We start from the raw sequence: 24,036 nt of genomic DNA, 5'->3' as shown, positions 1-24,036 counted from the left end.
ACTAAAACTTCTTTGAAAACAAAATTTTATAGTTTTGTTTAATGGAATAAAAAAAATGGAGTAAATGGAAGGAAATGTCAGTATACACACAGTACAATATATATTAAACTGATGAAAGAAAAAAGTTTAAAAAAAAATAATAGTTTTCATTATTTTGTAATATCCCAAATTTTAAATTTTATTTTAAATTTTTTCTGTATTTTATTTTTAATATTTAACCTATCATTATTATTTGATTTTCCTATTAATTGTATTTGGCTATTTTATTGGCTTCATTTTTGAAGAAGCTTTGGATCACAGAAGAGTTACAATTGGTGAAGGGGAGAATCATTAGTGTGGAGTGTCAGTAATGAGGGATACATGGGAGGAATTTCACCTGGAAATACACATAAGGTATATAAATGTTTTCAAATATTCATGTGGCATTGCCACAGTGGATGGAGAGCCACACAATAACTGAGAGAATATTGAATTCTAATCCTGGAGAGCTCTGCTACATTCTCTAATGGAACAGCAGCAATCCCCCAAGTACAGGGGCAATGACTAGTGAAGAAAAATGGCCCACTGATGGACCCTTGATATTGATGACTGTGCTTATGATCCTTTGCTCTTGAAATTGAAACTTAGCCTTGTGTTTAGGGTGCCTAAAAGTTACCTTCTGAGATCCTCCTTGTTGCTCAAATGTAGCCTCTTTCTAAGACAAATTCAGCATACAAATGCGTTGTCTTCCCCCCAGAGTAGGACATGACTCCTAGGGATGAGCCTTCACCAATCACATAGCAGGGTAACTGGAAAAAGATGTAAAAGAAAAGGGGGGGAATGCAAAGACAAACGAGTTCATAAGGCTGAGAGACTTGAAAGTGAATTGGGAGGTCATTTCAGAGGTAGCACTTATGCACATCTCAGCAGGATCTCATAGACTGCCAAAATAGATACTACCCCAAACAGTGAGTCTCCTGAGAGCTCTGGAGACACCTAGGTCCTATGGTCATGGTAGATAGGTCAGGAATTTGGTGCCTTCCCAGTGGGCCTACCTTGGGGTTTGTGCTCCCCATTGTGACAGAGTTGGGACTCAGTTATGACTTCCCTACACATAGGTCATCTGTCCCTTCTATTTGAACTTATACTTGGTGATGGTGTTAGTAGATGTACACCCAAGAAACTTAAGTCTTTGGACTGCCCATGTGCCAGCTGTGCCCTGAGCCTCAGTGGAGTTGCAACACCTACTCTCCAGTTCATTGGACCCACCCAGGGCAATTAACAAAGAGGTGAGGATGGGCAACCACTATACCAAGGAAATAAGAAAGCCTACAACTGCCAGCAAGAGCATCCCATCCATATATGGGATCAAACTCCCCTCTCAATTAGAGGTGGATTGGGCATCACCATCCCAGAATCCTTAAGAATGGGAAAGAACTATGGACTAGAGTGGACTTACTGGTATTCTTCTATAGCCTTATTGTCTATACTTATTGTTACTTATTGTAATTCTAGCAATGGAAGAAATTATAACATTGGTGTGGCGGCAGTGATCGCTGGAGGATCTGAGGGCAAGGAGAGGGAAAAACAGTTGTAACATGGGGGCATTTTGGGGACTTGGGGTTGTTCTGAATGGCTTTGCAATGACAGATAAAGGCCATTATATGTCTTCCCATAACCTACAAAATTATGTGTGAGAGAGTGTCAACTACAATGTAAACTATAATCAATGCTCAGTAGCAATATCCTGAAATGTGTTTATCAATTGCAATGAATGTATGTCCCTAATGAAAGATGTTGTTTATGTGGGAGAATGTGGGAGCTACGAGGAGCAGGGCATATGGAAATTCCTACACATTTTATGTAACATTTATGTAATCTAAGTACCTATAAAATAATTTTAAAAAAATATTTTTTAAAAAAGAAACCAGTCTAAGTAGGATAAGACAAAATAGCAGAGATATTAGAATGATCACTGTTTGCCCAGGCCTTAGGCAGAGGGAGGTACATTGAGTAGGTGAAGCTCAGAAATTTTCAGAACAGTGAAATTATTCTCTGTTATACTGGGATTGCAGGCATATGACATTATGTATTTTTCAAAACCCATTGAACTTGACAACATCCAAGTTCAAAAATAATCTAACTGTATTGTAAATGCATCAAATGCCCTATCTGAGGGGTATGGGAGGAAAAGATGCTGGATTAGTAATATTGGATATGAACAGTATCTGTAATATGAAATCAATGGGCACTGTACACAGGTATGCTACTCTATTTGATATTGTGTCCCATCAGGATATGGGCTAACAAATTTTACTTTTATACATGTACACTGGAATTAAGCAATGAAGTAAATGAATGGAATATGGGAAATATGCTTCCCAACATGGTGTGGAAGGATTCAGATAAGCAAGGGGAGGATGTTAGATTGTTCTGTTAATGAGTTAGGGACAGACACATCAGTGTGAATTTGTGTGGAGGTAAATATAGTTACACAGGGTTGCATGTAGAAATATTTGCAGATATGTATATATACATAGGATTGTGTACACACATGTGTGTTCTTGTAATATCCATGGAGATGGCCCAGTAGCAAGGCACATATAGTGTCCAGACTTTAGATATTAAAAGCATTTTTGCAAGAAGAATTTTCTTGGAGAAATAGCTGCCTGCAGGACTAGGTCAAGAAATATACAAAAAGAGTCTGGAGTATCTCTTAGTACCAAAAAGTTAGTATGTGTTAAAATAAAACTGGTAATGTTGGGGATAATTTCAAATAGACACAGGACATAGCCAAAAGGGTTCCAAAGGTCAAAACTGGAATAAACTGTAAAACAAAATAAAGTAGTACTGTATCACAACCCAAAATAAGAAATAAATGTCATGAGGCAATCCTATTATAAATAATTGATTTTTAAAAGATACATATTTATTGTGAAGATGAATTCCATAATATATGGAGATATTTTTCTCTCAAGGCAGTGGCACAAACATCACACTCCTGAATGTGGGCTTCACGTATTAATTTCATTCCAAAAGCCATATATGGAAATGCAGAGAATTGATGAGTATTGGGGAAGCTGGGGAAGCTCCAAACACTGTTGATCAAGGTCAACATCAAGAGTGATAAGTCATGTTGATAGGATGCACCCTAGATATGATGCAATGAAAATAACACATTATCCTGGGATCTTCCTCCAAAATCCCATTAACCCTGTCTAAACATGAGAAGAATATCAGGCAAATTCAGAGTGAGGGGCACTTTACAAAATACCCGACCTACACTCCTTAAAAGTATACAACTCATAAAACATGAGGAGAAAATCTGAAACGATGTCACTGCCTGAATGGCTTAAGAATTTTTGAAAATAAATATAATTTGCTATTCTGGCTTGGAGGTGTTAAGATGTTGGAAAAGTATGTGAGAAGTTCTTGAAAATCCTCTCTACTATCCTTGCAACTTTTCTGTAAATCTAACACAGTTTTAAAATATTAATGTTATTAATAAATAAGTTATTAGTGAAGTGCAAAATTCCAGAAACTTTGAACTCCAAGGTTCAATCCATGACAATTACATTTACATATCTTGCATAAGAATATAGCATTGCTGCCTCACATTATTCTTCCATTAAATCAGAATAGTGAAAAACAATTTCATGGAATCATTGAATTAAATGAAATAATGAATACAAAATGCCTGACACTGTGCTTAGGATAAAAATGAATATTTTTCTTTGTAGTCCAAGCCCACACAGATTCACTTCCCACTACAATTGTGCTATTTCCATCCCTCATCCTCTCTGTAGGGTTTTGGCAACAGTGATCATCATGTTGACTGAGAGTAAGCTTTCATCATGGCAAGTAATTTCACGACCATCACCTTCTATAAACCTGCCCTGACTCCAAATAATTTAAAACATAAATATCCATGTTCTGCACAAAACACCAGGCTCTCTATACTATGGCTACTGCCAAACTGGTCAGGCTGCTTATCTCCTTTTCACATCCTACCTCTTCATTGTTCATCAGATAGCAAGAACTAATTTTAAAACCTCACCACACCATATGGTTATCTTGATTGGATTGTTTCCCTCTTGTTTCTTCTTGGTGTGCTTCTACACCTTTCTCCTCTTGAAGTTACCCCAATCTCTACTTTCAGTGTCAGTGCAGTCATCTCCCTTGTGAAGCCTTCACTTGTCTCCACAGAATGAGCATAAACTTTTAGATCCACTTTGCGGCGGCTTGCTCGGTCGGTAGAGGTGGGGTCTGGCTGCGGACGAGGGGTCGGTCCAGCTCTGGACGAGGGGTCGGTCCCGCTTGGGACGAGGGGTCGGTCCCACTTGGGACGAGGGGTCGGTCCGGCAGCAGACGAGGGATCGGTCTCACAGGGGTTGCGAGGTTCGGCTGACGGGGTCGCCCGGTGAAGCCGGCGACGAAGGGGTCGCCTGGCGAAGCCGGCGATGAAGGGGTCGCCCGGAGAAGCAGGCGACGAACTGGGGACAAGGGAGGCCAGGCCCTTGTCGGGGGCTCTCAGGACTGGAGGGCGCACGGCAGAAAAACCAGCGCAGAGACAAGGTAAACACGCAAGTCCACTTTATTGAGGGAGAGGCAACAGTTTTATAGGGGCTGGAGAAGGCTGATTGGTTGAAGCCACGCCCTGTTCTGATTGGTTGCCGGCGAAAGGTCAGTGGGCGGTACTGGCCGGGGGAGGGGTGGTGATTAGGGATTGGCTGTTGCTGTTGCTGGGGGAAGGGGCAGGGTTTAGGGATTGGTGGCTGCTGTTGCTGGGGTGGAGGGCAGACTTGAGATTCCCACCCACGCCTGGCTGTTGCTGCTGTCGGGGGAAGGGAAAAGGGCAGACTGGATTTTTCCGCCCACGCCTGGCTGTTGCTGCTGTCAGGGGGAGGGAAAAGGGCAGACTGGAATTTTCTGCCCTGCGCCTGCGCAGGGAGAAGGAAGAAGAAGGGTGCCGCCCCACAAGGCATCGGGTGGCGCCATCTGGGAGGAGGGGCGGCCGCGGAAGCATGGCTGCCGAGAAGGGGAGACCCGAGGACACTCTGCGCCCATGCCGAGCTTCCTTCAGGGGTGGCGGTGAGCCCGACCAACCACCCTATTATGGGGGCAGCGGAATTAGGCCTACCGCGGCCGCTCCCCTGCCAGGCCAGCAAACCACACTTCAGCCGGAGGGGTGACCGCACCACTTCACCAGGATGTCAGTGCCATCTCAGGGTATTTCATGTAGTCACTACTATTTTTGCTTGCACATAATCTCTATAAGATGTGGAAGAATATTTTACTTATCTCTTTATTCACAAAATATTATTTAGTAACTTCCATGATGTGTTTGATGACTAAATGGTTGTTGAATGACTAAAATTAAAAATGAATGAGGGATGTGCAGAAAGGTCACATCTGAGTAAAATTCCATCAAACTCAGGAATACAAACTCCAAAGTAGGGCCCACTGATATGGCGCTGAACTCCAGAGCCAGCTGCCATGACCCCAGAACCCGTGGGTCTCTGCAGCCTTCAGGAGAACTAGTACCTGGGCTTCTATCTACTTTGGCTGTCTCTGGGACCCTGCTGAGGCATGCATAAGCACGACCCTTCTGATGACCCCCTGACTCTTTTTTGGAAACTCATAGCCATATAAACTCATTTCTCCTTTTCATTTCCCCCTTTTATTCAATCAAAAAACAGTATTTAACAACTGTTATTACGTTATTACGTGAAGGTTGAGATATTCTGCTGGTCTGAGTTGACCCTTTTATTCAAAGTCTTCTTCTAGTTACATCATCAGCTGGTGCTTGGTAATAATCCCTCAGCACCAGAGAAGCTCATCCCTGGGAGTCATGTCCCATGCTGGGGGAAAGTAATGCATTTTCATGCTGAGTTTGGCTTAGAGAGTGGCCACATTTGACCAATATGGAGGATCTCAGGAGGTAACTCTTAGGCAAACTGCACCTCTAGGCCTAGTTTGTATTTTAGGCACACAGGCTCATAAGCATAGTCATCAGTATAAAGGGCTCATTGTTGGACCATCCTTATTAGTCTTTGTCATTGTATTTGGGGATTGATGCTGTTCCATTGGGGAATGTGATAGAGCTCCCTAGTTTAGGAACTCAACATTCCCTTATTTGAAGTTTTTAATTGTAACCACTATGAAAATATCCAAACATTTTTATGTACCCTACATACATGCCTGGAGAACTCCCTCGCAGCCATGTGGCTCCCATCAATAACATCCCACACAGTGTTCCTCCCCTGCCAGAGTTGAACCTCTCTGTTCACACTGAGACTATTTTAATACTTACTCTTTGAAATCTAAATGTGATTTTGAAAATAATTGATTCTTCCTTCCAATGTACAATATATAGTCAAAATAACCTGCTGGATGTTGATTAAATTTAGAATATTAAAATTTTGTTCAACACACACAAAAAAAAAACTTCTTAAAAAATGAAGCCTAATATATTGTCAAGTTCCACAAATAATAAAGTGTAAGATAGTGATGGATTTAAAGGTTAGATATAGAATACATAGTAATTTAGAAAAACTAAAGTAAAAATAAATTGGGTATCAAAAAATGAAAATGCTTCATTTTTGATGTTTTGTCTTTCATTAATGCAATAGGTGTTGCCCCGTATGTACAGTGGCAAGGCAATTTCATTTCTTCCTCAGTGTCTACATCCTTTCATTTTTTCTAATTATTTGTTTTGTCTTCACAAAATGTTTAGATCACAGTAATTCACATATATAATATAGGGTATTCCCACATATCCAATATCAAACATTTTGTCCCTTCCCTAGCAATGATATTTTTACATGTTCATATTGTGTTTGCTGCACTTGAAGTACAGATATTGAAACATAAATTTCAACCAAGATTCCATGTTGGCTTACATTATGACCTATATTTTAGACTATACACTTTTCTAAATTTTTAGTTATCTTATGTTTTACATTATAGTTTACATTTTAACCTATAGACTTTTATACAATTTTGGTGTAATTTAACATGTCCTATATCCATCATTGCATGATCTTGTGGAACACTTCCATTACCCTACAGTTACCCTGATTCCATCTATTCAATACCCCTCTCCCCCTCCCCAGAGCACCCACTGTGACAATCAGTCTTCATTACTTGAAGGACCATATTCAGAGATACTTGCAACAGTGTTGATGGCTTGACATACTCGACTGTCCTAACCCATTTAGAGCCACCAGTATTCTTGAGAGACACGTTTCCCTGTTTGAGAACATCAGTCCTCAGGATGTGGGTATAACTTCACACTAATTGTATGGATCTCCACCGAGTGATATAACCCACTATGACAAAATGAGCATTCACACACTCCCTGGAAGCCTGACCTGTGTAAGATGTCCCTGCTTATGCATCTTAAACAGGTAAACTTCCTTATTATATTTTCTAAAAAGTTTTCTCAACATTACAGTTTCAACCACATACCTGACAATCTACTATGTCCAAATATTTCCCCACCCTCCCCCCAATTTCTAGGGCCATCTGACCCTTCCTCCCATCCCTAGCCCCCCTCAAGCCATCAAAGCTCCACCCAAGGCATCCCTATGCCCCCATTTTATCCCTTCCCTCTACAAATACTTACATACAGCTTATCATAGATTTCACCCATGTAGGTGTTAGCTCTCTTCCAAACTTTCTTTAAGCCTATCAACCAGTCTGTAGCTCTCTGAGACAACTTATCATGTAATATTTGTGCCTCAATGCCTGGGTTGCTTCACTCAACGTAAGGTTCTCAAGATTCATCCATGTTCTCACATGTGTTTGTACTGTATTCCATCTTATAGCTGAGTAGTAGTCCATTGTATGTATATGCCACATCTTATTTATCCATTCATCTATTGATGGGCATTTGCATTGATTCCAACTTTTGGCAATAGTAAATAATGCTGCTATGAACATTGGTGTGCATATATCAGTTTGTATCCTTGTTTTCAGTTCTACTGGGTAAATACCCACCAGTGGAATCGCTGGGCCATATGGAAAATCCATAGCTAGTTTTTTTTTTGACAAACCACCAAACTGTTCTCTAGAATGGCTGTATCCTTCTGCATTTCCACCAGCGTGAGTGAGTGTTCCCATTCCTCCACATCCTCTCCAGTACTTGTCGTCTTCTGTGTTTTTGATAGCTGCCAGTCTCGTGGGAGTAAGATGGTATCTCATTGTGGTTTTGATTTGCATTTCCCTAATATCTAGTGATTTTGAGCATTTTTCATGTGCTTTTTAGTCATTTGCATTTCTTATTTGGAGAAGTTTCTATTTAAGTCTTGCCACTTTTTAAAATGGGTGGGTTGTCTTTTTATTTTTGAGATATAGGAATTCTTTATATTTGAAGGATATTGGTCTCCTATCAGATATATGGTTACCAAATATTTTTACCCATGGGGTAGGCTCTCTTTTCATTTTCTTGACAAAGTCCTTTGAGGTGCAAAAGGCTTTAATTTTGAAGAAGTCTCATGTATCTATTTGTTCTTCTACTCGTGCTTCTGGTGTGAATTACATGAAGCCATTTCCTATTACAAGGTCCTGTAGGTGTTTCCCTACATTGCATTCTAAGGTCCTTATGGTCTTATGGTCTTGGCTCTTATATTCAGGTCTTTGATCCATCTTGAGTTGATTTTTTTATAAGATGTGAGTTGGTAATCCTCTTTCAGTGGGTTTGGTGGTCTTGTGAATATCATATGACTGTATCTATGAGGAGCTATATCAGAATTTTCAAATTGGTTCCATTGGTCAGTGTGTCTCTCCTTGTGCCAGTACCATGCTGTTTTCACTACTGTACTATGTTTTGAAGTCAGGTAGTGTAATTCCTCCAATTTTGTTTTTTCTTTTTCAATATGTCTTCTGCTATTCGGGACCTCTTTCCATTCCAAATAAATTTCTTAGCGAGTTTTCTAGTTCATTAAAGAATGTTGTGTTGATTTTCATTGGGATTACATTGAATGTGTAGATCAGTTTTGGTAGGATAGACATCTTAATAATATTTAGCCTTCTTATCCATGAACAGGGAGTATTCTTCCATTTATTTAAGTCTTCTTTGATTTCCTTGAACAGTGTTGTGTAGTTTTCTGTGTATAAATGTTGTACATCTTTAGTTAAATTTATTTCTAGGTATTTGATTTTTTAATTTACTATTGCAAATGGTATTTTTTCTTGATTTCCTCCTCAGGTTTTTCATTAGTGTTGTACAGACATGCTACTGATTTTTGCACATTGATCTCATAACCTGTGACATTACTGAACTCATTTATAAATTCTGGAAGCTTTGTTGTAGATTTCTCAGGGTTTTCTATGTATAGGGTCATATCATCTGCAAATAGTGGAATTTTGATTTTTTCTTTTCCAATTTGAATGCCTTTTATGTCTGGTTCTTGCCTCAATGCTCAGGCAAGTACTTCTAACACAATATTAAATAGAAGGGGTAATAATGGGCATCATTGTCTTGTTCCTGATCTTAGAGGGAAAGATTTTCAGATTTCAAAATTGTAAATGATGTTAACTGGGGGTTTTCCATATATATCTTTTATCATGTTCAGAAAGTTTCCATCTACTCCAATCTTTTGCAGAGTTTTTATTAAGAAATAGTGCTGTATTTTGTCAAATGCTTTTTCTGCATCTACAGATATGATCATGTGATTTTTTTCCTTTAATCTGTTTATGTGGTGTTTACATTAGTGTATTTTCTTATGTTGAACCATCCTTGCATACGAGGAATGAATTCTTCCTGGTCATGGTGTATAATTCGTTTAATGTGCTGCTGAATATGATTAGTAAGTATTTTGTTGAGGATTTCCACATCTATGTTCATTAGAGAGATTGGTCTGTAATTTTCCTTTCCTGTGGCATCTTTGTTCAGCTTTGATATTAGGGCAATATTGGCATCATAGTATAAGTTAAGCAATGTTCTTCTGTTTCAATTTTTTGGAAGAGTTTCAGCAAGATTGGCATTAGTTCTTTATGGAAAAGTTTGGTAGAATTCACCTCTGAAGCCATCTGGCCCAGAACTCTTATTACTTGGGAGGCTTTTAATGACTGATTTTATATCTTTACTTGTGGTTGATTTATTGAGATTGTCAGTTTCCTCTTTCATTAATATAGGTTGCTTATGTGTTTCCAGGAATTTGTCCATTTTCTCTGAATTTTCATTTTTGTTGGAATATAGTTTTTCAAAGTCTCCTCTTATGATAGTCTTTTTTTCTGTGGGGTCAGTGGTGATATCCCCTTTCTCATTTCTTATTTTCTGTATTTGCATCTTTTTTTTTCTTGTTAGTCTAGCTAAGGGTTTGTCAATTTTATAGATCTTGTCAAAGAACTGGCTCTTGGTTTTGTTTATTTTTTCAAGTGCTTTCTTATTTTTTCATTTAGTTCTGCTCTGATCTTTTTATTTCTTTCCTTTTCCTTTGCGTTTAGTTTGTCATTGTTTTTTTTTTTTACTAAATCCTCCAACTGTGAAGTTAGTTTTTCAATTTTAGCTCTTCTTTTATCACGTGTGAATTTATGGCTATAAATTGCCCTCTCAGTACCACTTTTGCTGCATCCCATAAGTTTTGATATGTGCATTATCATTTTCATTTGTTTCAAGGTAGTTATTGATTTCTTTTGAGAGTTCCTCCTTGACCCACTGTTTTTCTAAGAGTGTTTTATTTAACTTTCATATCTTGTTGCCAAATCCGGGTCTCTGACCTTTGCAGATTTCCAGCTTCATTCCACTGTAGTCAGAGAAATTATTTTGTATGATTTCAAACTTTCTGAATTCACTGAGACTTTCCCAGCAACCTATCCTGTTGTCTATCTTGGAGAATGTTCCATGTGCACTTGAGAAGAATGTGTATCCTGCTTTATTTGGGTGTAATGTTCTGTATATGTCTATTAGGTCCAGTTCCTCTAATATATTGTTCAAAGTCTTTTCTTCTTTATTGATTTTCTTTTGAGATGTTCTGTCCAAAGGTGATAGTGGTGTATTAAAGTCCCCCACTATAACTGTAGAGGCATCAATTCGTTCCCTTAGATTCTCCAGTGTTTGTCTTACATATTTGTAGGCACCCTTGTTAGGAGTGTAATGTTTTTTCTTTGTTTTTGTTTTTGTTGTTAACGATGTATTTATTTATTTCTCTCCCCTCCCCCCCACACTAGTTGTCTGTTCTCTCTCTTTTTGCTGCATCTTCTTTGTCCGCTTCTGTTGTCAGTGGCATTGGAATCTGTGTTTCTTTTTGTTGCATCATCTTGCTGTGTCAGCTCTCTGTGTGTGCACTGCCATTCCTAAGTAGGCTGCACTTTCTTTCACACTGAGCAGCTCTCCTTACAGGGTGCACTCCTTACGCTTGGGGCTCCCCTACACGGGGACACCCCTGCATGGCACAACAATCCGTGTGCGCATCAGCACTGTGCATGGGACAGCTCCACATGGGTCAAGGAGGCCCCAAATAGGTCCAGGGTTTGAACTGCAGACCTCCCATGTGGTAGACAGATGCCCTAATCACTGAGTCAAGTCTGCTTCCCAGGAGCATAAATGTTTATACCTGTTCTTTCCTTTTTGAATGATTATCCCTTTCACTAATATGTAGTGTCCATATTTGTCTCTCACAATTATTTTGCATTTAAAGTCTATTTTGTCTGATATTAACATAGTTACTCCTGCCCATTTTTGGTTATTATTTGCCTGTAAGATGTTTTCCAGCTATTCACTTTCAACCTCCTTGAATCCCTAGGTCTAAGATGTTTTTCATGTAGACAACATATAGATGGATCATACTTTCTTATCCAATCTTCCAGTCTGAGTCCCTTGACAGGTGAGTTTAATCCATTGACATTCTGTGTTATCACTTTCAAGGAATTATTTATATTAGCCATATTTTCTTTGGATTTGTGTTTGTTATATTTTGTTTGGTTTTTTACTTTTTTTTGTCTTTTTATTGTTCTTACACTCTCCTCCAACTCTGTCTCTCCTGTTTTTTATCTCTCCTCCTATAGAAATTCCTTTAGTATTTCTTGAAGGGCAGGATTCTTGTTGGTATAATCTATTAATTTCTGTTTGTCTGTGAATATTTGAACTCTCTATAATATTGAATGTCAGTTTAGGTGGGCAGAGTATTCTTTTTTGGAAATTATTTCTTTTAGTACTTTGACTATATCATACCACTGCCTTCTTGCCTCCTTGGTTTGAGATGAGAAATCAGCACTTAGTTTTATGAAGCCTCCTTTGCATGTGATGTTTCTCTTTTCTCCTGCTGCTTTTAGTATTTTCTCTTTGTCTTGAGCATTGGATAATTTGACAAGTATATGTCTTTGGGTAGGCCTGTTGGGATTTATGCTATTTAGGGTGCATTGTGCTTCCTGGATGTGGACATTCATCTCCCTCAATAGGTTTGCGAGGTTTTCACCGATTATTTCCTCCAACACCCCTTCTGTTCCCTTTCCCTTCTCTTCTTAATATGGGATGCCTATAATGCATATGTTTTCACATTTTGCTTTGTCATTCAGGTCCCAAAGTCCCTGTTGAATTTTTTCTCTCTTTTTATCTATCAATTCTACTGTCTGTTTGATTTAGGATGTATTATCTTCCATAATAGAAGACAGTACATCAATAGTTCTTTCCTCTCCCTTTTCAAATCTGCTGTTATTTGCTGAGAGTGTATTTTTGATTTCTTGGATTGTGCTGTTACTCCCCATCATACCCATTGTCTTTTTTTTGCATGATTGCAATTTCTTCTGTATGCTCTCCAAGTATTTTCTTCATAGTCTTATCTCTTCCTTCACCTCATTAAATTGGCCCCTATTAAATGTTTTGAGAGCTTTAATTACTTGTTTGATGTTCTGCTCTTCTTCCTACTTTTTAGTTTGTTCATTGGATTGGGTCATGTTTTCCCGATTATTGGTTTGGCTTGTAGTTTTTTGTTGCTGCCTGGTCATCATTTTATCTTGGTGGGTTGATTAGCTTCTTTGTCTAGTGTCAAGGTTTAATTAGTTGCTGCTTTTCATGTGTGTTAAGTCTTCTCTTTGCCATTTTGTTCTTCTTATTCTATTTCTGTCCTGTTGGCTAAGTTCACTTGAAGGAAAATATTAGGGTAAGTGAAAGCAAAAAGAGTAAGAAAAGAAAAAGGTATAATAGTAGTATTGTTAGTAAATATTAGCAGAAGAACCATGTGAGATCTAGAAGCATGGGTATTAGACTCATGTAAGCTGTGTAGAGTTATAACAGTAAGAAAAATGGAGTATCTATAATGAGACAGTAACCTGAATATGGTGAGGAATATAGTATTAATTAAAAGACCAGTGTGGTCAGGAAAGTGGGAAGAGAAAGGAAAGGACAATAATATAGAGAGTGAATAAAAGACAGAAAACAGTACAAAGGTATTAGAAATAAAAATTGGGGGCTAAATTAAGAGCAGTGGAATGTAAGAGAAACACTAAATGATGGAGGATAGAAAGATGTAGAGGAAAGGGGTAAGTATTGGTAGCCAAAATCAGTACACACAGAAAAGAGGAAATAGAGGATGAGGAAACACAGCAAATGTGAATCACTCCCTGCCACACCTAATATAAAAAATATAAAAAAGAAGAGAAAGGGAAAAAAGGGGGAACAGTGGGGGTGGAAATTCAAGCAAGGAAAGGGAGATGAAGAAGAAGAGGAGGAGGAGGAGGAGAAGGAGGAGGGGGAGGAGGAAAGGGCTGTGGGGTTATAAAGAGGAAGGAAAAACAAAAAAATAAGCGAATAAAAAAGACCAACATTTCAAGCAAGGAATCCTCTTTGCATTTAAATAAAATGCTTAGGAGTCTGACCTTCCCCCTTTCTCCCTTTTTCCCTTCTCTCTCTCCCAGGGCAGCAGGAAAGCTGTGTGAGGTGTCCAGTAGGAGAATCAAGTGGGTCCTTTTAGTTGTACTACAGGAGGGCTAGTTGAATTTTTTTTTAAAGATTTATTTATTTATTTATTTCTCTCCCCTTCCCCCCCCCCCAATTTTCTATGTCTATTTGCTGTGTCTTCTTTGTTCGCTTCTGTTGTTGTCAGTGGCATGGGAATCTGTGTTTCTTTTTGTTGCATCATCTTGTTGTGTCAGCTCTCCGTGTGTGCGGCATCAATCCTGGGCAGACTGCACTTTCTTTTATGCTGGGTGGCTCTCCTTACAGGGCGCACTCCTTGCACATAGGGCTCCCCTAAGTGGGAGACCCTTCTGCTTAGCAGGGTACTCTTTGCGTGCATCAGCACTGCGCATGGGCCAGCTCCACACAGGTCAACGAGGCCCGGGGGTTTGAACCGCAGACCTCCTATGTGGTAGGCAGACACTATAACAACTGGGCCAAGTCTGCTGCCTAGTTGATTTTCTGACTCCACCTTCTCCCAGACCAAGTTTCCGATCCCAGCATTTTTAGGTAAATTGGGCTTTCTTGGCAGATTTGCCTTTCCTTTTTTACCCAGTTTTCCCCAAGCCAGCTGGAATGCTACTCAGCTCAAAAAAAAAAAGGGGGGGGGGGTGGCAGGACCTGAAAATTGAACCCCCATCTCATTTGGCCCCTCTGCACCTCCCACCAAAACCCTTTAACTCACAGAGTCACTCCAAAACTGAACGGCTAGTGTATTCCCTTACCGCAGGGAGCACTGGATTTGGGAGAGCGCTGGATTTGGGAGTGGGAAGTCTGGGATATTGTCGGCTTGGGGTCTGTGGGTCTTTGTACTGTGGGCTGTGGTGGCTTAGGGGTCATGGACCTGGGGAGCATTCTTCTGGGGAACACAGGGCTTGGGAATATCGCCACACTACTAACAGTCCAGGGAATGCCCTAGGGGGAAGAGTCCCACCTCTCCACAACTTCTGACCTCAGTGTTAGAAACCCACAATTCTACCCTTAGCAAGCACGACTTCTGTTCCAGTCTCTCCAAATCAATGTCCAAACACTTCCTGCCTTGCACGTCCCCGAAACAGCCCACTGCAGCAAGATTCCAACTGTACTCAGCCGGCCTTTTGCAGGAACAATTATGAAGTGCATTCACTCAGGTGCCATCTTTCCCCACCCATCAGCTATCATCTTTTAATATCTCCATTTGTTCATCCCAGCTTGTCCTTAAAGGGAAAGTACGTCTGCCTCATTATCTAAAAAAGATGAAGAAATGCACTTGCTAGCTGTTCTTTAATCCTCCCCTGGTTAGCCATGTATATCACTTTGGCTGCTTATATCCTCCCGACAGTGAACTCAGACACGTGGTCTTGCTGGATTTGGGCAGGATCAGGTCTCGAACCTAATGCCAGGTTGCCTAAGTTTGTTTTTGCCTTATTTTTTTCCTCTGGGTGGGTAACAAAAGGAAGCATTTCTACCAACTACAAGGCACAAGGTAGAAAGTACAGTTAAGAGAATGCAGCACATATGCAGAGTATGTTGGAAAACCCAGTAACCCTCAAGCCCACTGACTCCAGGAACTCAGACTGGGTGAAAGCAGCTTCAACTGAGTCTCTACAGACCCTTCACACACCTTCCATCCTGTGCAAGACACCTGGTCATTCTGGGGGAGGTGTGAAGATAAGTCAGCCTGGTTGTTGTCCACAGCCACATGCTAAGGCCAACAAGGCAATCCTTAGTATTTTCTTAAAGTACTTGAGAATTCCAGGGGTGCCATACTAAAGGAACTTGTCCCATGGCTGCTGGAAATCCTGGTGTGCCTGTGCTCCAAGTCACTTTACAGGACGGGGAGGACAGAAAACCTCCCAGCATGGGCTCAGGGCTCCTGCTCCCACACGATGGCTAGCCTGAACCAGCCCACCACACCCGAGCTTCCTTCCACTGCTGCCTTCAAGCTTGTCCACTTCTGGCATGGTCACAGGGTGCCCTGGTCCACTGTGGCTTTCACTTCTGTGGAAAGCATCACCTCCAGTATGGCTCCTACACTCCTAGGTTAACAAGAAGCCCAAACCATGGCCAGTGATAAAGTTTTCAGTGTTTGGTACTGTGAAAACTGGATAGCTCTTTGGGTTAAAAATAAACTTGTATTTTCCCACTTCATTGCAGACAAAAGAAAATTCTGGATGGATTTGAAAAGGTAAGTGAAAAAACAGCTCTAAGGGCCTTTTAATCATCAAAGCAATGGGGAGAAATCAAAAAGAAAATATCAAACACTTTGACTATATGCATTAGTCAACAAAAGGGGTACTGATGCAAAGTACCAGAAATCCGTTGGCATTGACAAAGGGGGCTTATTTTGGTTAGAAGCTTACAGTCGCAAGACCATAAAGTGTAAGTTACTTTCCTCACCAAAGTCTGTTACCACATGTTGGAGCAAGATGGCTGCTGGTCTCTGTGAGGATTCAGCCTTCTTCTTCAGACTCCATGGTCCCAGCTTCTTCTGGTCTCAGCTGTAGGCTGGCATAAGGCTTGTCTCTCTGTCTGGGGCTTGTTTCTTTATTGGCTTGGCTGCTCTGGTGTCTCCACAAGGTCAGCTGTAGACCATCAGGTTCTCTCTCTTTCCAGCCCTCTGCCATGTCTATAGAGCCATCTCTGTTCCTCTGTGTTCTTCTCCTGTGAGTTTATTTCCCTGGGATCCAGCATCAAAACTCCAACTACTTCCTTTGCCATGTCTTTTTCTTAGTGAGTCCCTGCCCACCAAGGGGGTGAAGCCTCAATGTCCTACTGACATGGGCCATTTCAACCCTTGATCATAATTTAATAAAGTAAAAGTGAAACCTCTGAAGTTAATACAATCTATTATGCCCATAGGAAGAGACCAGTTTACAAACATAATCCAATATCTATGTTTGGAATTCATAAACAGTATCAAATGGCTACACTATATAAAAACTAAAGATATTTGAATTAAATCAAATAAAATCCAACATTTTAAGAAACGTAATGCACCATGGAGAGATCACATTATCTTTAACATACATAACATAGGATGTTGATTGGCCGAGAGTCACCTCTTGCTGGCAGTGTTATGTCCTCTTGAAGGAAACTTTGTAGGTAAACCCCCAGATCAGAAGTCCCTTCAGGAACCTAAGGAAACCCAAGCATCCCACCCACTCTTCTGGGATGATACAAGGTCAATTCTCCAAAGGAGGAACTTGGTCTCCTGTCAGGGAAAGTTCTGGAATCCAGACCCTCCCCTCTGAGGTTCAGAGTTACTGCCCAGCCCACTTGAGGCCAGCTGGAAAGAAAAAAAGATAACATGGTCCCCATCACGCACATCACCTCCATATGCCTAGTAAATTAAGGACTTAGAATGAAGCTGGGCTCCTGGTCATTCTGTGGCTTAAGTCCTTCCTGGCCAGCCCACCAAAGGAACACATGTGTGGCTGGAGAAGAGCCACAGGGTCCAACACATAGACCAGGCCTCCAGACACCTGGTGGAGAGGTGGGAGGCACCTTCCTCTCTCACATCTGAAAGCCTGGTGCCAAAGGGGACAGGGCAGCAGGGCAGCCAGCAGGGGGCAGTGCTAACAGCAGGGGAACAAGGAAACAGAAGATCCTCATGGAAAAGGCTGGGCTTGTGCTTCCTCTGACCCTTCTGAGCTGAGTTAACCCCTAGGGTTCTTATTCTGAGAGAAAGATCCTAAAGGGGAAGGATGGACTCAAGAACAGAACATGCAATCACCCTACAATGAATGTAAGAGCTAATGGCACTTTATTTTGTTCCCTAAGCTGGAGAAAACCAGCATAATAGGGTATGATATGCAACATTATTGAAAAATGCCCATTTCTTTTCCTAATGAGTTCTAAAACTCTCTTTAAAGTAAGAATGATGAGTAAGCGGCAATGCCTGTCCCCCAAGCCCTGGATTAGTTACCAGGAGCCTATCATAGCTCAGAATAACTTTCCTTAGCAATGCTGGTGGATGTTATCACAATCTTAGACAGCTCTTCCTCGTGGGGATTTCGCATATTCAGAACTTTTGCAGAACAAAATGAAATTTTCTATCACAGAAAAATAAAGAAAAAAATATTCATCACCAGCCAGCCTCAGTTAGTAACATGGCTATCCATTTCCAAAAACTAATCAAACAAAATCTGCTTTTCCTTGATTTGTTTCACCAATTTTTCTTCTTTCCTCTTTTTTTCTTTCACTACTTTATGGATTGAAGCAGAATGTCATTAATAAAACCGACCCAGATTTACATGCTACCACAAAACGGAGCTTCTGGGTTTATTGGTATTTCATTATTACCATTTCTCAAGGGATTTCTTGCTTCACACAGGATGTTGCTTTTAAAACACAAAGCAAAAAGAACGCCACTTACTTTTCTCTCTTGATGTCCATTTGGCCCTTTGTGTTTTGAGTATTGTTGAAATTCAGTGTTTCCTGATACTGGTTTGGCCCTTGCTGTCTACCATCACTTTTCCCTCAGAAAATAGCTGAGGTGTGAACAAAGTGCAGGGTGACACAGAAGGAGGGTTGCTGAGGTTGGTGGTGCTGGGGGTAGGAAACAGACGTGACAGAAGAGGAGATCTTGCTACTGCAGGTAGAGCTGCTGGCTGAGAAAGGGCACTTGGTAGGAGAATCAAGGGCTTTCCAACAGTGGGAAATGGAGCCAGAGACACAAACCCAGAGCGTTGTTCAGGATCAGCTGAGTGGTAGATGGCACCAATAGCCAATTCTCCTCCACTCCTGGTCACCCACAGGAGTAACTGTCCCTGCTCCTCTGCTAAGTGCTTGCATGCGACCAAGGAGCCATGTGTGACTCTTCAGGCAGAAGCATGTAAGCACCCATGGCCAGGAGCTCCAGAGACTTCACACTGAAAGGACAACAGCCTGACTGGTGACCCGCCCGCCACCTGGGTTCCTGAGACTGGACTGGGCAGAGCCTCCCTGCCACATACACACACACACACACACACGCACACACCTTTTGGCATGGGAAGTCTATCTTTACTTTTAGCCGCTGTCTCAGTTTGCCAGGGCAAGTCTGACAATGCCCCAGAACTGCTTATTTAAGCCCCCAGGTTGATGGTTCTATCATGTGCCTCTCTGACAGTGGTCAGATCAGGAAGGAAAGGCTTGGCCCAGTGGACCCAGTCGTTAGCAAAAGGGCACTGACCATCACTAGCCAAAGCCAATTAGTCTATGGGGTGCAGCAGTGCTCCAAAATGTATTCACCAAATACAATGAATGTGTCACACTAATGAAAGAGGTTGTTGATGTGGGAGGAGGGGAGTGAGGCAGTTGGGGGTATATGGGAACCTCTTATATTTTTTGAATGTAACATTTTTTGTGATCTATGTATCTTCAAAAAATACAACTAAAAAATTGATAGGGGTGGGGGTGGGGAGTGGGGTATATGGGAACCTCTTATGTTTTCTAATGTAACATTTTGTGTGATCTATTAACTTTGAAAAAAGATAATTAAAAAATAAAAAAATAAAAACAAAACAGTAATTAGAGCTCCACCGACCCAGGGCTTACTGTGAGCCACTGTATGTGCACTAATTACATTCATTCTCATAAGTGGTCCATGAGGCCAGTTCTGTTTGATCTGTCCTAGAATGGCAAAGTGAGACAGAGAGGCTGTGACTTGTGAAGGCTCCACAGCTAGTCACCACAGAGCTGATACTTCCACTTGGGGCTCCTCAGCCTGGGCTGCTAACCAACACACTGACTACTGTTAACTGTGCTCCAAGGAAATTGATTTAGGAAGAATTTGATCAGCTTTAGTACAGAGTTTGATCAGCTGTAGTACAGAATTCGCCCTCTTTATGACCAATGATCCCAAGGTCAGAGAAACTGCTCCTGGAGCCCTGGAGCTGATCAGATACCAGTGCCCATAATCCCAATACCATGGTGTCAACATTGGTTCAAATAGATTTTGAAATGCCTTTTGCTGTTCTTGTTGCTTTTAAGGCTCTTTTCTTTAGATTTTAATTAATATTTATTTCAGTTGCATAATTTCCTTTTGGCATGCACAAAGCCCCAGGACTTGAATTTGCCTGTAACCTCAGCTAACCAAAACTGCCCTGAAATGCTTTAAACACATAAAATCCCATTTGAATGCATGCGTTCTAAAGACAGTTACCAGACATTGTATGTCCTCCCATGGCCCACTGGGTGGACTGTGGGAGAGTGTGGGCTATAATGGGGACCATTGACCATGAGGTGCAGTGGTGCTCAGAGATGTATTCACCAAATGCAATGAATGTCTCATGATGATGGAGGAGATTGTTGCTATGGGGGGAAGAGAGGGGTGAGGGGAATAAGGGGTATATGGGGACCTCATATTTTTTGAATGTAATATTAAAAAATAAAGACAAAAAAAATAAATAAATAAAGACATTTCCCATTTTCCAGGAGGCAATAAGGCATTCGAGCAGCAGTCAGCGACTTTCTTTCTGGAGGGCCAGGGGGGAAGTCTTCTGACCCTGTGGGCTCTGCCGTTATCACTCAACCCCAACATCCTGCACAGGAACGTTAGAGAAATGAATGGGTGTGGGTGTGTTCTAATAAAACTTTATCAAAACAGGCAGGCGGCCAGATTTGGCCTGCAGGCCTTAGTTTGCCGACCCTGTCATATAGAAAAGTGTGCTTATGGCTCATTCCTGATGTCCCACCAAGAGATAGAGCCCTGGTCACTTCTTACCTCGGGGCCCCTCTCTGGCCCTTGTTCAGTTAGCCCTGGAAGGCGGGGCCATTTATCAGACTGCCAAATTCTGGAAGGAGACACTGAGTCTTCAGGCTCACTCTGCCCTTCTCCCTCTTGTGCCTGGCCCGCTGGGGGCAGGGGCTCTGCTCTGCATTTCTACCACATTTAAGCTTCAGAAGCCACAAGCCCCACTGTGCAGTATTCAGCGGTACCTTCCATCAGTGACACCCCATCGAGGAGCAGTCTACAGTCCACCTTATGGAAAGAGACTCCTCAAAGGTACAAACAAAACGGTGTAGTGTGAACAGTCTGTTATTCTGAAAATCCAGATGAAATTTATATTCTCTAGACAAAGAACATTTGAACAACTTCATACACCAAGAGTCCTGGCTTTTTGACTATTATCTCATGATGGCCATCAACTCACTGGCAGTATCATAGGTACCGTAGACTCAAAATGTAAACCCCAATTAGTAGTGAAACTATTTACAGTTTTTCAAAAGCTATTGCTCACAGGAAGAAAACAGATGAGGTGTGTGTTTACAAAGGGTCAGGAACCCTTCCGTTCCACCCCCCTCCTGTTTTAATGGCCAGCAGAGATAGGTACCTTGTCAGACGGCCCCAGAAGTCCCCTTCCTCCATCCAGGTCTTCCACACGCTAGAAGCCAGGCAGAGGGGTACCTCAGATTCAAGAGACATCCCAGGGGCAGGCTGAGGGCCATGGTTGATTCAACTGGAAACCACGCTTCTGTGTTTGAAGTGAAGCTCATGAGACTCAAGGGGCGTCCCATCAATACTCCAGCGAGAGTTGACCTGAACTGGGGACTCACCTGGGCACCACTGATTGTGGGTAGCTAGGAGAAAAGGAAGGAGGCATTTTGTGGGATTATTTTATACACCATTAACTTCCTTTCCAATGGAATCTGTGTTCCACGTTATGGGTTGAGTTGTGTCCCTCAAAAAGATACCTTGAAGTCCTAATCCTGGGTACCTGGGAACACGAACTTTTTGCAAAAGCGTTATTGCAAGCAGAATCATTTAAATTGAATGAGGCTGACTGCAGTGGGTGGACCCTTAGTCCAGGATGGCTGGTGTCTTTAGAGGGGGGTGTGGACACAGACAAAAGTGGGGGGCGGGAGCACCATGGGAAAAGAGACAGAGCAGCCCATAGGGTGACTGAGGAGGCAATGAAAACCCAAGGCTTGCTGGCCAAGGGACAGGCGCCCCAGCGGCCAGGACTGACACACCAGCACGGCCCACGCACTTGCGGCTTCAGCCTGCCGGGCTGAGAGAGCCGTTTCTGGTGTTTTTAGCCACCCAGTTCATGGCACTTGTGACAGCAGCCTGAGAAAAGTGAGGTGTCCCTCTTCTGGCAGTCCCATCCCTCCAGGAGGCCTGAGGGATAGCCCAGGTGCCCAGCTGTCCGCCAGGCTGAGGGTCCCCAATCAAGGCTTTTATCTAATCAGATGCCCTGAGGAACACCCTGGGGACAGACAGAAACAATGTTGAAAAGAAAGGAATGGGTGACCTGGACAACTCTGAACACCCTTTTCTTCCTTCCTTCCGCCCTCTCTTGGGGGCTTCGGCTGCTTAGACCCCCGAGGTCTTCCCACCAAGCACATCTTCCCAGAGGGGATGGCCAGACGGTGCAGACCTTTTCCTGGTTCTTGGTGGGTGGGAAGGCGGCCCGAGGGTTCCCGGGACCCAGGACTGTCCATCAGCCTGGCTGCTTATTCACAGCCCCGGGAACCACAGCACATACTGCTCAGGGGGCCGCACCCCGCACCCTGGATAGCCTCGGGGCTCCCCTTCTAGACTGTCCACGCACCCCCGGATTGCCGCAAGGCCCCTCCAGCCCGGGGGAGGGGTGCCTCTGTGTCTCGCAGTAATAAAAGCTCTGCTTTTTCGGGTCCAGGCGCCCATCTCACCGACCCCGCTGAGCAGCCCCTGCCCCATCCACCCCCGGGCGCCCCATCGAGTCTTCCTCCCTGGTGAGCACTCCCTCCTTGCCCCCCCCCCCCCGCACTTGACCTTCCAGGTAGCCCTTTCCCTCTATGATGTCCTGCTCCCACCCCCACAGAAGCATCCCCCACCCTGCCCGGGCCCCGCCCCCACGCCCTGCCTGTCCCCCAGACCCTTCCACGCGGTGCCGCTGGGGGTCCAGTCCCCGCTCCGGGTGGCACAGCCCCGCCCCTCCCTGGCAGGGGACCCCTGCCGCCAGCCCCGCCTCACCCCCGCCACGCGGTGTCGCCCCTCCCGCCTCACCCGGGCCTGGCGGGAGAAGTAGCTGCGCTCCTTGGGGTCCAGGCGCCGCGGCGGGACGTAGCTGAAGGCGGACTGCGCGGAGATGGGCGGCGGCCCTGGCGTGATCCGCAGCGTGGCCGCGGTGATCTCCTCCTTGTCCGCCAGGCCGCCCGCGTCCAGCTTCTCCGCCCAGGCCATGTCTGTCCCACCCGGCCGGGGGCCCCGCCGAGTCCGCCTCCCTGGCTGCCCGGCGCCCGTGTTCGGCAGTTGCCGGGGAACCGCGGCCTCGTGTCACAAAGCTGGGCGGGGGACGCAGGGCTGGGGCGCAGGGCCAGGGGCGCAGGGCGGAGGGCGCAGCTGGGCTGGGGATGGGACCGTGCCCTCCTGTCTCCTTGCGGGTCCCTGGAGCGCCCACTTGGAACACAAGGAGTCGCGTCTGCTGGACTGGGGGCCTCCGTCTGCTTGCCCTTGTCCTTGCCCTTGCGCTCCCGGAGGATTCCAAGCGGGCTGTCCGGAAGAAGAGCAGGCCATGGCAGCACGGCGTCTGAAACCCTCCAGGAGCCGCGGAACAGTAGTGGAAGACTCAGGTATATTAGACTCATCGTATATTAACAGCAGCATCGTGTCAACGTGCAACGAGTCGGTTTTCAGCGCCTCGGTCACCACGAGCGGGCACCACTCACGGTACTGGCAGGTGCTGGTGTGCAGCGGCAGAAATCGAATCCATTCAAGTGATATCTGGGAAAACTGAGCTGTTCCGCAGCGCTCTGCTGTTTCTTGAGTCAAATGCTGGTTCAAGAGGTGTGTTCCTTCTGTCGAAAATTCACTTAACTCTAAAGCCTGGGATGTGTGTGTATCAGTAAAAAGGAAAAGAACTAAACAGGCCTTGGGAATACTTTAACCAGGGCGGCTCTAGGAAGACTGGCTTGAAACATAAATGATAATGAGGGGCAAGACTTGTGAAATCTGGGGAACAGTGGGTCATTCCAGGGAGAGGGAAGAGCATCTGTGGTGGCCCTGAGGCCGAGCTCATTGATGTGCAAGCGGCAGAAAGGGAGGACAAGGACGGTGCAGCTTTCAGAAGGGGTAGGCAGCAGGGAGTGCAGGTGGACAGGCAGGCAGGGGAGGGGGCGGTCTCAGGCCCCGGACCAACGAGCACCCCTCTCTGGAGGCTTCTTGCCTGTATGTCCTTGATTCAGGCAGAGGTTTTAGAGATTTTTCA

Source organism: Dasypus novemcinctus, unplaced genomic scaffold (genome assembly GCF_030445035.2).
Source record: "Dasypus novemcinctus isolate mDasNov1 unplaced genomic scaffold, mDasNov1.1.hap2 scaffold_159, whole genome shotgun sequence".
In the NCBI taxonomy this organism is placed as follows: Eukaryota; Metazoa; Chordata; class Mammalia; order Cingulata; family Dasypodidae; genus Dasypus; species Dasypus novemcinctus.
The sequence above is the reverse complement of the archived record's forward strand: the minus strand, read 5'-3'. Positions refer to the sequence as shown.